Source organism: Apteryx mantelli, chromosome 8, assembly GCF_036417845.1.
Source record: "Apteryx mantelli isolate bAptMan1 chromosome 8, bAptMan1.hap1, whole genome shotgun sequence".
NCBI classification, from domain to species: Eukaryota; Metazoa; Chordata; class Aves; order Apterygiformes; family Apterygidae; genus Apteryx; species Apteryx mantelli.
The window spans coordinates 35,078,082-35,095,855 of record NC_089985.1 but is presented as its reverse complement, the minus strand read 5'-3'; the positions used below and the strand labels follow the sequence as shown (position 1 = coordinate 35,095,855).

The 17,774-nt window shown below is 39.0% G+C and overlaps 1 protein-coding gene across 2 annotated transcripts in view; it reads right to left on the bottom strand.

Annotated features, from left to right (window-relative positions):
• Nucleotides 1-17,774, bottom strand: part of ELAVL4 (ELAV like RNA binding protein 4) — a 65,514-nt gene that overhangs the window by 22,219 nt on the left and 25,521 nt on the right. The gene's annotated exons all lie outside the window — the stretch shown is intronic.

The following is a 17,774-nucleotide window of genomic DNA, read 5'->3' as shown; positions in this document are numbered from 1 at the left end:
TATCAATTTTGCAAGATCCACATGAAAGACAACAGCTTCCAAATTCCCTCATCTTACGCATCCTATTGAGGATATTCTGGACATTTGGAAAAGATAGTAATTCTTATGTTTTTTCTTCAGGCGCATATACTTAAGAGCATATAAACGCAGATAATCAGATTTCAAAACCAAGCAGAGCCCAAGGAGGCAGGCAATGGTTCCTGAGTGTCAGCTAGCCCGTTTCTCATATACTTCTAGAGCGTGTCTGGAGAATACCCGGGCAAAATGCGATCTGCCTCTGGGCTCTGCTGTATGCAGGGATCTAAGTGATTCAGCTCACGGGCAATGGAGAAAGACAACACGTGAGAAACCCTCCCAAGGAGGGCAGTAACGCTCGGGGAAGTGGCTTGCCAGAAGATTTCTGTCTATCTGCGGTAGTGCAGAGCAGCCACCCAGCTCCTTCTCGCACAGAGAAAGCGGAGGTTGCGAAAGCAGCCGCCTACGAAGTGCCTGGCTGCACCTTGGAGGCACGGACCCCGCCACCGAAGGCCAGAGCTTTGGTACTTTCTCTCCTGGACTACGAGAAAGCCTCTGCTTTTCTTAAAATTAGACACCACCAGGAGCACAGTGTATGCTGAAACACAAATACTGTGGGTGCTTCTGTCTTGCAAAACAAGATCAAAACACTAAAAGCTGCTAACTGTGTTATGGAATACCTTAAAAATCCATGGAAACACTGTAGTTCATTCCTAAAATGCCCACATGCAGGATGATGGATAAGAAATGGCTGTTTTAAACCACAATACATACAGGGAGCAATTCCCTCCAATCAATTTAACTTGAGGGAAAAAAAAAAAAAAAAAAGCATAAAAACCCATTCCTCCTGGAGAGCTCGATCACAATAAAAATATTCTTACCCAAGTTACATGCCACGGCCAGGAAAAGATTAAAGTCCGACTGAGTAAGAAGTCAGCAGCAGAAATACTGTAAGGATACTTCTCATACTATGCCTTCCTCATGTTTTCGCTTACCTAAAACACTTCATATACCCTGATCGTGGTGCATCTGAACACATCAAATCCTTAATATATTTAATTCTCAACATTCTTAGGAAGACAAAAACCATTCTCTAGGGAACTAATCTTATTTTATGGAAGAGTAAGGGAGACGCGGACATCAGGGCTTGGATAACTCGAGTTTATGTGCCTACCTCTCCCATGAATTGCCCATTGGCCTTCAGAGATGTGTAGCTAATACGAGGAGCTAACTCAAGGCCCTGGGACTTGCATCAGTCTGTCTGAACATGAGCTCAAATGTCCTGATCACTGTTACCACCGAGGCACATGGCACGACCAGCTTCTAAACTATATAAAATGATTTTTAATAATCTCTCACAGGAACATTCCCACTTCTGTAAACACTACTACAAGAAAGAGACTATAGATAAAGAAAAACAAACAAAAAACCTTATAGATAACAGAAACTACAGGGAAGGAAAATAATGACAATACAATAAAAGAATGACACAAAAACTTCACAGATCATTCACTCCTTTCCTTGGAGTTCTCCAGTAAAATTATTCAAGTTATTTAGATATCACCATCTCTGATCTTCATTACCAACTGGAAATACAATTATTTTCTCCAAGGTGGAGGATAAAGGGTACCAAAACAAACAGTCATTTGTATGCATGCCTGCAGAACTTGGCTTAAAGAAAACAATTACATTGTCATAAAGTTTTGCTTAGAAGAATAGATACATAGAGATATGATTTCCTCTCACTAGCATATATTCTTGAATATCATGAAATATACAGAACTTTTAACAGAATTTAAGGTTTGCTATTCATATGCTATTAGTTGTGATTTTGTATCAAGAAGAGTAACAGCTATATTGTCTGCATTATATTCTAACAGTATGTAATTCATCACTTCAAAAAGTTAGGACTGGTCTACTCAGCGTTCTGAACACTGAATTTCTATTAATTCAAAAGAGCTGTAACATTCATCATAAAAAAAACAAAACAAAACCCCCACGACCTTTGCAGCCCACTGAAATGGTGGTGCAGTTGTTTCAATTACCAAATTCTTATTTGCTGTATTCTGCCATATGCTTCATTGTATATTAGTGATGCTGAAGGGAGAAATTTCTTCCAGTTAAGAGCATGCCATTTCAGAAATACAAAATAAACCAAAAAAGAAAGGTATTTTTAAGTGTTGACCTACGAACAGCATCTCCCCAAAATGCCATCATGAAATGAAGAAAGAACCCCCTCTCTCTAATATCTCAAAAAATTGAAAAGAAAATAAACCCAGAAAAAAAAAACATTTTGTGAAAAGCTTTATGACTGCTGGTAGACATCATAAAGTTTTAGTGTACTAAACATTTACAGCTAAGAAACAAACAGAAAAAGATATATCCAGCTAAAAATACTACTTTCAAATTACCCTCAAGAGCAATACACCTTATGTCAGACAAAAAGCAGACTATGGATATGAAAGAACTAAAAATTGTTACTGAGAGAGAAAGAAAAGAAAATTTGTTCCAGAATGCGGTGAAGCAATATGAACTTTCATTTTTTTTTAATTATGTACTTTTATTGCATGTACTCAAGAGGAGTAACATTTCTTAGGACGCAATCTGGCAAAATGAAGCAAGCAGCTGGACCTCTCAGTAGGATGCCACACAGACACTGAAGTTCATTCCCATGCTACACTTCCCAGGAGCAGGACCGTAAATAGTAAATATTTTCAGTGACTTGGAATCCACTGCTTCATTGCACGCTGTGATTCAGTAGGGCAAGCACAAGATATTTCTACATGATCCTAAAACAACACCTTTTTTTAAAATCACTATTACTGTGGCTCTTACAGAATTTTTTACTTGACCTGAGGAAAGTCAGTAGAAGACCTCCTGTGATCTGGTAAAGAGCAGGTCTAAAGTTAGCAATAATATGGGTGAAAATGATCATGACTTGACAGATTTAAAAACAGGCAAGCAAAACAAACTGTAAGCTAATGCTCTATTTCACAGACCTGAAAACCACCAAGATTAAAATGAACTGAGAGAAGGACTGTACAATAATAAATATACCCCATTTAATAACATCCAACCATACACCCCAAAAGCTACAAACACGAAAAAGGCCATGCCAGTTAAAAACCTGTATATGCCCTTAGCTCCTCTATAAGCCAGTCTGCTTAAGCCAATTCCACAGATAAATTACAAGAGATTAAAGGAGAAACAGATAGAAGCCAACATAAGCTAGAAGAGAAAAATCATAGGAAGTTAAATGAGAGAAATGAAAACCAGAGAAATCTCTGGCTAGTAAAGGTCAGGATAACAAAGAGTTTTTTTAGACTATGGAAAAGATACCTTAACATTCATGCTGATTCATTAGTGGGTGGTAATAACAGTAACAATGCAGAGAAAACAGATGTGTTATATATACCTAAAGCAGCTAGATGCAATACTAACCAGTAACTTAGGTAGATGTTAAACAGCAGCTCCTGAAATTGTACATGTTTAAGTTAGAAGATCTGGGTTACTTGCACAGAACAGCTTTCAAAATGACGGGCAAATGGCTCTCTTGCGATTTTTTGATATTTTTTAAAACACTGAACAAATTCCAGGAGCCTTGATGAAAGACAATTTTGTACTGAAATTTGAAAAGGGAGAACTGGATGACCCAAGTAAATACAGGTCCATCAGTCTAATGCCGAGCAAGGCAAAACTACAGAATATTCGATAACTGGACTCTAATAATAAAGAATTAGAGAAGGGTAATAAAATCAATGTCAATCAAATTAGGTCTAAGGAAAATAGATTCTGTCGAACTAAACTGACATCCTTCTTGATGAGATTACAAGTTTGACTTATAAAATTTAAGAGTATCAATGTAATAGCATTGATATACTTAGTCTTCTATAAAGCACTTGACTTGGTACTGCTTATTAATAGACCAAAACAAAATTAACATGGTACACATTAATGGATTAAAAATTGGCTGACAGATCTCAAACTGGAAATGTGAACGGGAAATCATGAGAAAGACATTTTCCTACCACTCTCTCTTAGGAAACAGCTCTTGGCCCTAAGAAGTTTAACCTTAAGCTGTTTAACATTTTTCATCAATGGGTGGAAAAAACAAACTCCTCAGTCATGAAGACCGCAGACAGCACAAAGATTGGGCGAGAGAAAAATCAGCAAAGGGGACAGAGCAAGGATGCAAAGCAATCTAAACTCCTCAGTAAACTGCTTCACAAATCCAAGATTATTTCCTTACAAGCCAAGAATCCTGGCATACTTTCCAAATGGGGATCCTACATGCGAAATGAGAAATAGAGGGTGGCAGATAATCAACCACATTTCGGCTTGCAGCGCTACCGAAAGGGTTAAAACGATCCTTCCTGGCATGAAAGCCATACACTTGAAAAGGGGCAGAAAAATCTTTGCTCCTGGTTTTGGCAGTGTGCTTAGCTACTGAAGCACCATACCCAGTTCTGGAATAGGTATTTCAGGAAAAATCCTGATGCCTTAAGATGGTGAAGAGAAGAGCCATGAGAACGACTAAGGGATTGAAAAACATGCCTTCAATCGAAAGGTGATGAGGATCAAACTGTTTTAGGTAAACAGAAAAGGTTAAAGGTACCTCCACAGTACTACATTAATACTCAACAGAAGTACAATTTTTTTCCAGCAGAATAAATGCACATATCCATGTTTCATCTCTTGGCAGTTGAAACAAGAAACCAGACTGAAGTAAAGCAAATGATGCTTTTCTGGGGAATGTATTTGTTCCATTGTTGATACTGAAGGTAACAGATTATGTTAACAACCTACCAAGCACCGTGTCAGCTCTTTCACCACGAGAAATTCTGAAACAAAGCTCAGATTTTTTCTGAAAGCTATGCTCTAGTTCAAGGAAGAATTAATTCAGGAAAGTTTTCAGTTAACTGTGTTAATTCCACAACAATCTCTTCTATTTTGAACCTCTGTGAATAAGCTGTTCCTGCTGGTTGTTCTCCATACTGCTTCTAATGCAATCGTTCCCGCAAGGAAAATAAAAACAAACCCTACCTTCTCAGACAAGTCTAAAGACTTCCTATTGCTGGATACGCTTCTAAAAGTAACATGTAAAAAAGTCAGACTTTCTTTTGACTTGCTCACCTTTGAGCAGATGAATACTAAGGTAAAAAAAGATGTTTTTATATTTGTTCTTAAAATAAATTACACTGGCAGTCATGTTAAAAGACTATGATTGTCACTATAAACAGTTATTTATGAAAACAAGTACAGAATGGGACAGCAGCAATGCTAACTTCCTTAAATCACAGTTTTGTTGCCTCTTGCCCAAATGTAAAAACTAATTAAAGTTGCCTGTCTGACAACCATTACACGAATGCCACCGAGCACCGATGCTTTTCTTTGCGACACAATATCTGCCTTTCACAACTAGGCCAAGTCTGACAGCTCATCTCGTATTAGCCACGCAGAAGCCGCCAGATCGTAACAGCCTTCGGTCACACTGGTTTGGAACCAAAAGATAAAATAATGCTCACTGTGATTTCCCTGCGTCTCCCAGCTCAAACTTTTGCCCCTTCCAAACCTTAGCGAACATCCAGGGAGGAACCTACCAGACTGAACTTTTCTCTATCAAAACTGTGGAGCTCAACTTCCACTATCCACTTGAGACTTTGAAGCAGAACCACACACACGCGCACACACACTCTTGAGCTTTCCCCAAAACTAATTCTCAGGAATTGGGGATGTTCCTAATAAATACCATCTAAGGAAACCTGCCAAGAAAACAAGCAAGCAAAAAAGACATGCGCCCTAAGAAAGAGTTATCATTCTCTCCATCTTCTAAATAATGGTAGCATAAGAGACTTAATTATATTTGGGTTAAGTCCTACTGCAGTTGGTAGTCCTGTTTCAGAACACAACCTTGTAAGCCTCCAAACCATTTCAAGAGCGTTTAAAAAACACACATTCCTGGAAGGACAAAGAATGACTGCAACTCATATGAAAAGCCGTATGGAGTACGGGCTTTCAGAGAACGTTATATAAACACCATTGAGAAGATGCATTCAAAACGTACAAAGAGGGTCAAGTGAATTGCCTACTTTTTTTTTTGGTTTCTATGACAGTTACCAACCAATAAAGCTGTCTACCTTAAAAAGGAAGTAAACCGTGGAGAGAAAATTCAGGCCACAGGAAAATGAGACCTAATCATAGATGGCTCAGTCCAGCTCAGACTCTGCTCCCTAGCAGATGCTTTTTGCAACATTAACATCATTCTCATTCATTTTCTACCCCTTTATCAAGGGGAAGAACCTGCTGTCATTGTAGCAATACACTCTGCAATCACAAGAGAAATAAAACAGGAGGGAAGTGGGTTCGGTACACAGTGCTCGTTCGACCAAAGGATTCAGCTAAGGCTGCCAGTGTCACAGCTCCCTATAATCCGAGCATGAAGGTAACTTCTGTGCTTAGGGCAGCTCTTTATCACAGCATCCATCTAGTCTACAGTTTATTTAAAATAAATTCAAACACTTTATATTCATACAGACTAGAATTTATTCAAGAAATGTTGTCCATGAGCAGTGAGTGAGGAAACATCTTTTTCCTATCACAATACACCTGTCACTTTTGCAAGAATCTGGGGGAAAAATATGCAGTCTTTCGCACAGCAAAAAATGAGAGAGGGCTGAGGAGTAAAATGGTTTAGTTTTTGACTGAAATTAGGCAATTTTTGATTGGCTGACATCCCAATCCAAGCACTCCTCTAGTGTCCAAAATGCGCTTGGACATTGCAGTGCACCTACAGTTAAGGAGCAACACTTAATTCCTGGTTAAAAGCAGATACCAGCAAAATTCAAGTATTGGTAGGAGATCCTTCTTCTAAAGATCCTACTGGAGAGAAATGCTAGGTTCCAGATACAAACAAGGACACCTTTCAACAGAACCTCCCCCCCCCCAAAAAAAAACCAAAAAAACCCCAAACAAACAAAAAAACCCCAACCCTACTGGTAGATTATGCACTTAACAAGCCAGCAAAATGAAACCTAAATATCCCTGCGTGCACTCCACAGCTGAAGCCTAGATCGAGCTTGAGCATCTGTAAAAGTGCATATGCTGACATAAACCTGCCCAGACCGGACAAGAGCCCTCAGCAAATTCTTCTCCAGAAGATGCAGATACGCTGACCCCCAGATAGCAAAGGCGGGACCCTGCCCATAAGAAATCTTGCAGGGAGATGATTTCTATCACCGCCTTCATCCTGCAATGCCAGAGACACCCTGATAAAAGCTTGTCTGCACAGGCGATGGGCGTTTTTGGGGAGGCAGTGAGGAGTCGCCCGACGAACTCCCACGGGAGCTCTACGCACTATCTCAGGACCTAACGCCTTCCCAGCCAAGCCGAAGGGGCTGCTTTCCACCAGGCCTTCTCCAACAGACGCGCTGATACAAGACGAAAATCCCCGAAAGGAAACTCTTGCAAACAGAGTACTACATCCCACATATCCTCTCCCTCAGGGAGAGTTTTAAGAGAGGGAAGATGAACCAGACACACAGACAGCTACTCACTCAATTTTAATATCTGAATGGAAAGTGCCTAGGTACCATGACAACAAGCCTGGAGAAGAAAGGGGGAAGAAAGAGTTTTACCCAAAACGTGAAGCAAATTCCTATAAACATACCTAACGCAATCAAATCTTTAGTACTAGTGAGATAACTGTGATCTCCAAATCTCTTAGTCCTTATTTGGAAGAGAATCCCCAGGCCCTGAATATGCTGATCTCAGAAACAAAATGAAAAAAAACACTTAAAAATAAATCTCTGACCCCAAACTCCACACAACAAAAAAAGCAAGGTCATTCAAGAATTACTTTTCCAAGTTAGAAAGCCTGTTTTCAACAGGCTATGCCAGAGAAGATTAAACCAGCATCAGTTTTCTTCTTCTCTGAATTTTTGACAAACCCCTTAATGCAAGATAGTGTAATTTAATGGCTTGATTTTCAGAGATGCTGAAACACTAGCAGTTCTCAGGGAAATTAAATACCAATTGACATTAGCTGCTATCCCTCAAAATTAGACATAGTAATGCTTTTTACTCTGAAGTAGCCCCACACATCAATCTAGAAAACAAATCAACAAAACGGAGCACATTTCGACAGAGCCCACCACTGTCCAAGCACTGCAGAACCTCCAAAAATCCCACTCCCACAGATTCTCCTTCCTCTTGAAATACATTCAGTCCAAGGAGTTTCATTACTTGGAAAAAAAAAGAAAAAGAAAAAAAGATATTTAAACAATGATTATAATACCCTGAGCTTAAAACATCTGACAGACATTTCAAGAGGTGTTTCCAAAACACACAGTTACTCCATTTTAAACTTGACCATAACAGTGGCATTAAACATGCCTACTCTTGCAAATAGTGCATTAGAGACTTCTGAAGGCTTCCAGCATTTGAAATGTTCTGTTTCTCATCCGAAATAAGACTTTGGTCTTACCTGCATACTGTACAGACTTTTAACAAAGTCAACTGTGTAATTACTGTACTTTACCACTCGGACTAATCTGCATGCAAAGCTTAGGCGTCAGTTTGAGACAGATGTTGCTGACTTGGCTCGAGTCTTCTGTGGTTCCCATTACCGAAGCACAGAAGCATTTTATCTCTTGAACGCACCTTTCCTCACAAACACCACTTTGAGGAAGGCACTTTTATTCCTATTTTGAAGAAGAGAAACTGAAATGCATTGAGATTTCCAGGGTGAACTTGGACAGAGTAACACAACTATCAGAACAGGAAACTAAAGCTGCATCTCCCCCACCTTAAGCCAGTAACCTTATTATTGGACCACAGCGCTTGTGAGAGTTGTGCTGGACTGAAGATATCTTGTAAACAACACACCCATTTCATGCTGCAGAACGTGTTATTCTTGTTTTTCTTTTTTGTTATTCTTGCTTCCTTTTTGAGTTTCTTTAAATGTAAAATTGGATTTTAAGCATGGGTGCATTCATACTACTGCAAGCAACTGATTAAGTATGTTTTTAGAAGCTATTGCTCCTGACAAATATAAGACAACTAGAGTTCAGTTTCTGAGCAAATATTTGGATTCCCCCCCCCCCCAGTTGACATCTCCTGCTTCACTTCTTTTCATCCTCTCCTCCCCCTCCCTTTAAGAGGCATGCAGCCTCTGAATTAGCAGCTGTTCTGAGAAGAACAAGGCTGCACTCCTCCCCTCTTTGTCCCAGAACAGAACAGGAACTGTACTATAAAAATCCAGTGTTCTGCAGACAGGCATGAATGGCAAAGCAATAGCCATGACTTATCCTCTATCCAGACCAGCAAAACCAAAGGAGAAGAGGAGAAAAATTAAACAAAGGAATAGAGATTAGAAAGATGAAGGCTAAGAAATAGTGAAACCAAATCCATCCAGGAAAAATGACATATAGTAACACAAAAAAAAATGGGAAGCAGCAGTGTAAGAATAAGAAGAAGAAGAAGAAGAAGAAGAAGAAGAAGAAATCTACAACAGGAATTAAAGAAGTCAATGCATTAGATAGAAGAGTGCAATGTGCTGTAGGAAGCCTTTCACATCTAAAACAGGCCGTGTTACATCTAAAATAGGCTGCGTCACATCATGGAGAGAGGACATAACACTGCTGGACGAGCAGTACACAAAAAAATAAAGGTCATACGCTACTATAGTAATAAATATATCATAAATATGAGAAGGAAAGCGACGAACTGGAGGCAAATTTTGAGTAGCAGATATAATCAAAAATGACTTGAGGCTTGAGAATGACTTATGAGGCAAGATTAGAAGTGCCCAATATTAAAATATGCCATCCCTCGGTTAAACAGTGGCTAGAAGGAGATGCAAAAGCCTATAGATATTTCAAATGTGTGAACACTATGACTGGAGAGGAAATATTGAAGCAGGCTACTTAAGTGTTACACATAAAAGAGAAAATAAAATTAAGAAAGGATAAAGAAATTATATAGTCTGAAACCCAGGAGAAAAAGCACCTGACAGTGAGAACCAGTAGGTTATGGAAAAGGTACATGCTTCATTACAGCAGACTTGTCTTCCCCTCCTGCATCACATTCCCAAAGCTGGTATTCTCAAATAATTTTAAATCACCAAAGTGAAAAGCAACTCAAAAATATAATATTGCACAATAGAGCAGAAACTAAAAAGCAGCCAGGAAAAAGCAAGCTTGATTCTCATTTTGCACTGGCCAGGCCTTAATGAAGTGGACAGTAAGTTCAGAATATAGAGCTCAAATACTGTACTGTGCACAGAATTGGGTCAAATGTACCACATTTTTGCACTAAAAAGTGACTTCAGGCATCCAGAGGCAAAGTTTCTAAAGAGCCCACTACTCTAAAAGACTAACGCAGTGTATGCAGGGATAACGGGCAGAGGAAAGGCAGAAGGAGAGAACAGTAACAGAGCCCATGCACTGACCTAAGTACCAGCTTTCATGATGGATCCGAGAACCGTACTAGCAGAGTGCAAAAGAAATCCTGCCTTAACAAAAAGTAACTTGGTTTATAGGAGAGGTATTTTTGTTAGAAGGCCAAGAACATGCTCTCTCATTCAGAGGAACCATGTAAGCAGAGGGATCAGTAAAGGAAAGGCACAGCTGAAACATGAAAGCCTGATGAATCCTCAAACCTTGAAGCATCTTATGTGAAAACAGTGGCAGTAACACTTTCAGTCTGAAGGAAATGGCAAAGGCACATAAAGCTGGCAGAAAACAAGAATATGTTTTGCAAAACAAAAATACTACGTAGGACATAACAATATGCTGCAGGAGGAATATCTGAAGCCTGGCTGACTGCAAATTTAAAAAGTCTTGGTAATTTGTCATTAAATGATCTAATTCAGGAACATTTAGGGTCTTGTACCTAAACAGACTTTGTCAAACAACAGAAAACAAAAAGCCACCACAACACTAAGAAATGTCACAGTAATTCTGAACAATGACTCAGAATACCTATTCTGTCTCACAAACAGCCTACTAATTAAACTCTCTTTGAGCTCTACTAACCAGTTTTTCCAATGCACAGAGGAAAGTCATTTATTATAGACCGGAATACAAAATTTAATATTAACAACACAACCTGTGTCTGCAGCATTTTTAATCTGATCAGTGAAAACATAAATAAAAGCTGCAACCTGACATCTAAGAAGGTTAATCTGTAATAGTTAGATTTATGTGTATTACTTTACACAGCATTTGGAAAGATACTGAAAAAAAGCAATGCCACTTTATCGTGTTCCAAAAAGCACCACCTATAAAATTTTGCTATCCATACAGACTGTCACAAATCTATATAAAAAGTTTGCTTCAACTTTAAAGCACAAATATGTTTTCAACATTCAAGAATTCTAAAAGAAGAACAGGAATTTTGAAGATCCTTCAAATGTTTGTAATATTCGTGGTAGGTAAGGAAAGTAAGGAAAAGAAAAACTGCTTAAAGCAGAAAATGTTATGTCCTTGCTGGGTGCATGTACTAACTAGTTCTATCACTTAAATTTACTGGTAATTTCATTGAAAAGGCAAGTAGTTCTCAGTAATTTCTTTTTTGTCTGAAATACAGGTTTAGACATGATATTCTCTGAAGAATATTAGAATGAATATTCTCGACTGAATTTTCCTCCAGACTGAAAAACAAATTTGTTCCTTTTAAATGTGGTACATTCCATCTGTATCAGCAATACCTTTTCCTATGACGATATCCACACACGTCACCAGATGTACCATGTCTCAATGTCATGACTATGAGCCATTCTTGGTGGCTGACCACCACAGAAACAGTGAAGATTCTACGATACTTGATTTTGGTTAAAATACATTCCTTTTCACTAATATTAAACATGTAGGTGGGAAGCAAAGGGGAGAGAAATACATACATTTTTTTCCTTCTTTTGTTTCTGGTTTGTCAAAGCACCTAAACATACCTAACTTTGAGCAAGTAAGTATCACAATCCTACCAACAGGAAAACAAACAAACAAAAAAACCCAAGGTAACAAAGCAGTTATGTCAACGTACTAGAAAGTATCACAGCAAAGAATGTATCAGTGAAGCATTATACAATGAAGCTCTCAAGTTGCTCAGGTTTGGGATTGTTTTCTTTCTTTTTGATTAAAAAGAAAGAGGCTTCCAGAGCAGGGAAAAAAAAGTTAAAGAACAAGTAGAGAAATGGGAGAAAGAGATGCATTGGTAAACAGAAATGACACAGATACAGTATGTAGGAGAACAGAGGAGTCTAAAAAAGGAATTGCTGGGGAATACTTCTTCCTTGTTACATGTCCTACCTTATCATGCCCTACCTACCATCCTCACAACAGGGCAAGTCAAAACACCCCCTACGTCTAACCGACAGCATCCTAAGGAAGAGGAAGGTGGCCTCATTTCGAGGGTCCTAGAATCCTGCAGCATTAGGAAGCCTGTTGGTATTTAATTTATCATGCTTTAAAATACATGTGAGGATAGACTTTTTCTCTACAGGGCAGTGGACACATCAGACCTTCCATCCCGGAAAGAGCAGCCCCTCTAGTACAGCAACAATTAATCATACTGGGGATGCTGCCATTTGTTTGCTTGTAGGTGAGCATGATGTAGCTTTTTGTCCATCTGTTTTTGCAACAGCCCTTAAAAATCAGATAATTGAAAAAAATTCTTGGCTCTTGTGAATAGAAATAATGAAGAGAATTCATTTTTTTCCTCTAGCTGATATTCTACTGACTAAACAGTTGCTGTGAGAGCCTAAGAACAGCAGTACTGGGTCAGACCAGAGGTCTGCCTAGTTCAATATCCTGTCTTCAGCAGTGCCTGCAAGGCAGTAACTTGTGCTGAAATTCCTAGTGGAGACAACTGAGAAACCTAGGAATACTTGTGAAATCAGGGATGGATCTTGCTCAAGGAGAATGGCAGTTATGTTCAACAGACCAAACCAGTGAGTGGGCTACAGCAGAGCTGGTGAGCACAGTCAGAGAGACAGACCCAATGACATGATGCTTGATTTCTCTTTCTGTGCTTCTTTTAGACTCAAATCTCACAGGAAAGAAAAGGACCCCAAGATTTTGGCATCTATGATCACAGAAATGGGAAACACTGAACCTGGGCAAAACCTGAAACAAAGTTCAATGGAGTCTAAAAGCCTGTGTTTTCTAGCCAAGGATTAGGCATAGATGCAGAAAGTGCTGAACTACACTCAGGCTGTAACATAAATGGTTAAAAAGTCGGGTACTGAAATACTCTACCAATGCCCATTCCAGGAAAGAATTAGAGGACCTGGCTTAGGATGTTACTGCAACCCAAAGGCGTATGCTTGTCTGTTGGCAATGGCCGAACCTCCCAACAGCCTATGGATTACTGAGAAAGTTATTAGTTCTGACTATAGGATTGCCAGTGAACTGCATACAAGTGGATATAAAGGTTGGTGGACACCCAATTCAGCTAGCAAAAACCAACTGTCCTTCAAGAGGAAGAAAAGAATAGATGGTGATGGTTGTAAAGGATGTGTAAGTGTATAAAGTGGCGGTAAATCCCCCACTCTACATATTCTTGCATACAATGACGTAACGTGACTAGATATTAACCCCTCTTAATCATGAGTCAAATGACATCCTAAGTTACAAAGCACTGGGCTTGAACCTTTCAAGTCTTCTGGAAGCAAAGGAGAAGGAGAAAGATTTAAGGCCTCCACGTAGTAGATAACCCAAAAGAAACTCTGCCCTCTCTAGAGGGTCTCTCACTTGAGAAGAGGATGGAAAATAGGTTGGCTTATCATGTGAATGGATCCTTGCTCAATTCAGACAGTTAGAATAACCCCAAAGATCTTCCCCAAAAATCTGGGGAATGAGGTCTAAGCAAATCAAGTCTGAAGAAGCATTTTTTTTTCCATTAGTGTAAGGGCTGCCTATAAACTGGGCTAGGAGAAAATATGGAGAGGAAAAAGATGGAGTGCATACTCCCAAGGGGAACAGATTCCATTACTGACCTGAAAGTGTCAGGTTGACTGTTCTCAGAGGTCAAGGTGAAGGACATCTTGCAGGGTGGTTCTGGCTGTGGGGAAAAGCGCCTGCACTCTATGAAGTTGAGTGAAGATGGATCAGCTGTGGAACAAAAGTGGCAAGACCTTCCTAGCTCACCAAGTATGAGATACAGCTATTGCAGACAGATCAAATAACCCTGTTCAGGAACTAATTAAAATCCATCTTAAAGCTAACACAGTGTTGGTAGAAAGCATACTCTTGTGAGAAGGGAGAGCAGGAGCTGGGCCATTTTCAAACCATTAAGACTAGTTTTGCACAGGTTACTTTTGTTCTTGGACAAGTTGTCTACAAAGAGTGCTGGAGAGACGGCAGGGATGACAGCTGCAGCATGGCTGTGCTGCTTGTTGGTACAGCTGAAGGGTAGAAGGTCTCAAGTCAAACAAGAAGTTCTCTTGCGCTTAGCAAGAAACAGATGAATGCTGGGGAAGGCATCTTTGGAGCCCTGAAAGGTGAGATCTCTCTTGGTGTGCTGTCTACTGCTGCCCCAAAGGCCCTGCCTCAGCTGGAAGCTAGAGCGTCACTGCTGCCAAATCTCCCAATGCTTTTCTGGAACTCTCTCTTGTTCCTTTCCTCCCCTTTGTCCTTGTCCTCCTTGGGCTAAAAGGAAAGAAAAGAAAAAGGGTTAGGGACAGAAGAAGCTGGGCACGAGTGCTGAAGCACAAAGCCTGTGCTTTTAGAGAGAAAGGGACAATGGGAAGAGAGGAAAAAAAAAGAAAAGGCGCACAACACAGAGGAGGTAAGGATGGACTGCCATCAAATACAGGACTACCAACAGAGCCGTTTTGCCTAGTTGTTTCCTGGTAGACGGCATATCTTCAAGCAGACAATATGAAGCGTGGAAAGAAAGTCACAGACTATAAGGTCAGCATACACACTGGAAAAGCATCAAAAATAGCCTTATGCCCGGAAGGCACAATTTCAGAGGTGTAGGTGTGCTTGTGCTGTTGAGGAAAACTATACTGCTAATCCTTCCTCATTACAGTTGATGGGAAGGTGATGTTGTTTACTCAAAACAGGCGGTTAAACATAAAGAATAAACTATACATGCATTATAGGCATTTAATGCACTTCAGAACCACCTCAGGACTGAGACTGCTGAAGTTAATTAGAAAGATTTTTCACAGCACAAGGGTCATGCCTTCTTGCTTTCTGCCTATTTGCCCCAATGCTCATTTCAATGGCTTATTTCCCAATAATCAAGAAATCAAAATTCTTTTGTTTGCCTCTGCAGAATATGCACCAGACGACTGCAGAGAAGCGATAAAGAAAATGACGGATGCAAATTTGACCGTTTTCCTCGGCATTTAGAAGAGACATCAAACCTTAGCAAATACTTTCTAGAATTCCAACAGTAAGATACCCATTACTATTTCTCCATTCCCTCTCCCACAGTGTTAATGAATTTAGTTCAGATATTTGATGTAAATATTCATTTAGATAATCAATACTGGGGGATTTTCTTGAATCTGCAGCCCTGAGAATAGGATATGCAACACTGAAATTAGGTTTCTCTCTGCTAAAGAACAGAATACATTCCAGGAAATAAGAAGCTATAAAAATAAAATAACTAGGCCACCAAATTAAGATCAACCTATCAAAGGTCTTTAACGACGTTCAGAACCATGTATTTAATCTTTTAAAAAAATAATTCTAGATTTTAGGCTTTACAAACCCTGAAATATGTCCATTTTTAATGTCTTGTAATATTTTAGTCTCTGCATCCTATTGAAGGTACCACAGCATTATTTCCAGACAAAGAGAGAATAACTGAAAATTAAAGCATGCTCTGCATTTCATCTGATTTACAGAAATGATTTTCCTTTTCGGACCTAAAATAAAGTATTTTAGACTTCTGCACTTCTTCTTGAGCTTCTTCTGCATACTTGATCACTGTTTCTTCACTGCATTTTGACCACTAACTAAAACAAACAGAGAAACAATCCCCAAACTCCCCTAAACAACCTCCATGCACATTTCCTATATTTATTGAAATAATCATGACTAGTCCAGTCTACAAGTCACCTCATGAAAAAAACTGAGATAATCCATTTAATTTGGGATTATTTTCCAGATAAACTGTCCTCAGCAGAGTACTCAATCCTTGTTGAAACAGGGGAAAAAAAAAAAATATATATATATATATATATATATGCAGCAGACTAAATCTTGTGTCTTCAAGGAAGGCCCACGCATAAAAATTAAACATTGCTTCTAAAGGGAGTCACTATAAAGCAAATTCCAGAATTATATTCACTTTATAAATGGTGAACACCACAATATATAATTTTTTTCTGGACTACCACCGGCGCAAAGCAAACTAGTCTAATAAGATCAGTACTAAATAACTGACCAGGGATCAGTGACCAGTTACTACTGCTTCACAAAGAATTTTTATATATATACACACACATATACATATATATGTGTATACATAAAAAACATCTTAAGTCAACAATAGAATAAGCTACTTCTACATGGTATTTTTCACCTAAACCCTGTTATTAGGTGGGCTTATGCCATGAGGCATGAGTGTTTACATACTTTCTAAACAGTTTACAAATCTTATCTAACATAATCCCTACATTCTATAATCCTATTTAATGTATTTTACGTGGGCAAAACTGCTGGAACCACTAATATCTCAAAACTCACAATCAGTGAATAGGACATCAAATCGTGAAAGTAGTTTATGTCCAGATTAGCGTTTCAATCACTTAGGATCAGGTAATTTAATGCTGGGTTTCACAGTGAGCTATATTTATCTGCATATAGGCCATATATCTTTCTCCTCCAGTAGGAAACATTTAGAGTATATTCTTTTACAAAATTCCTAGCGAAAATGTATATAAAGTGCTGATAGCCTTTGTATGTGAAATTTTCAGTGAATTCACATTCAATCTGTGGTTTCTAAACATAAATAACTGATCTATTTCCTTTGAATGAAAATAAATATTTTTCCCCATGACAAAGAAGCACAATTTTACTAGTATCTCAGCAATTTCCAGCCTGGGTCTTTCAAATACAGACTTAACCATGCAACTGCTTTCTATTGTCATGAACTGTATTACCAAAAGGCCTCTTTCCTACAGTTAAACTTAACCATTAATCCTGGTTTTGCTTTGTATCTTTACAGTGTGATTTTGGTTTTGCTTTCTGAGCTTCCAGATTCCCTTCTTGATTCCAAGATGGTCCACGTGTCCATCTACTTTATCGGGTAGCAAAACCTCCCAATTAAAATATTTAAAGCTTTGCTGTTGCCTGCGGCAGACAATGGGGCAATATGAGAAGATGTTGGTTTACTAGAAAAAGTTTAAACAGTGTTTTCTTGCTACTGTGCACTTGCTACGGGATTCAAAAGCTTCCCTCCTGGAGAAGCCTTATTGTAAGGCAACATCATTATACCTGGCTTCCTCTCTTCCATCTTTCCACAGGTTCACTGTCACAGTTTAGACTGCCGATAAACAGCTTTTGATCCCAAGGATACAGACCTGCTCCAGCTGTGGCTTTCAGAAACAGTTTTTGATTCTAGACGCTGAAATTCAGACTCCTTAAATGTGCCCCAAATTTTAGGAAGCTCCAAGTATCCAATATCTGTACTGAACATCTCATCACCAGTTCAGTGTCAAAAATAGAAAACAAAAAAACAGAACAAAAACAACCCCCCCCCAAACCCACCATTCACTATCTACTCTTGGTTAAGCAAAATCTTGG